This window comes from Schistocerca cancellata, chromosome 7, assembly GCF_023864275.1.
Source record: "Schistocerca cancellata isolate TAMUIC-IGC-003103 chromosome 7, iqSchCanc2.1, whole genome shotgun sequence".
Classification (NCBI taxonomy): domain Eukaryota; kingdom Metazoa; phylum Arthropoda; class Insecta; order Orthoptera; family Acrididae; genus Schistocerca; species Schistocerca cancellata.
Genome location: NC_064632.1, coordinates 125,930,207 through 125,930,790, shown reverse-complemented (window position 1 = coordinate 125,930,790; position 584 = coordinate 125,930,207). Strand labels below are relative to the sequence as shown.

Genomic DNA, 584 nt, shown 5'->3' with positions numbered 1-584 from the left:
TAGTGTAATCAGAATCACAGAAATCCCACAAGCTCTCCGTCTTTAAGCCACAAGTGGCCGATCGGGACCATTCGACCGCCGTGTCATCCTGAGCTGAGGATGCGGATAGGAGGGGCGTGTGGTCAGCACACCGCTCTCCCGGTCGTTATGATGGTTTTCCTTGACCGGAGCCGCTACTATTCGGTCGAGTAGCTCCTCAGCTGACATCACAAGGCTGAGTGCACCCCGAAAAATGGCAACAGCGCATGGCGGCCCAGATGGTCACCCATCCAAGTACCGGCCACGCCCGACAGCGCTTAACTTCGGTGATCTGACGGGAACCGGTGTATCCACTACGGTAAGGCCGTTGCCGAAATCCCACAAACACCTTTGCAAAACTTATATATCCAAAAAGCAAACATTATTCTCCGTTCCCCACTTCATATTTCACTTTGTCAACACTCTACGAACACACAGAACCTCAAAACTCATACAACTAGTGTCGCCAAAGTTGGGACACGCCGAAAGTGTTTAGTTTCACCGACGAGTTGGGCAAACGCGCGGCGCGCATGCGCAGCGGCCGCTAGCGCAGTTGCCTGTAACCT

At 53.4% G+C, this 584-nt stretch overlaps 1 pseudogene; it reads right to left on the bottom strand.

Annotated features, from left to right (window-relative positions):
* Positions 1-233: 233 nt before the first annotated feature.
* Positions 234-351, bottom strand: LOC126092963 (5S ribosomal RNA; annotated as a pseudogene).
* Between the last annotated feature and the right edge of the window lie 233 nt (positions 352-584).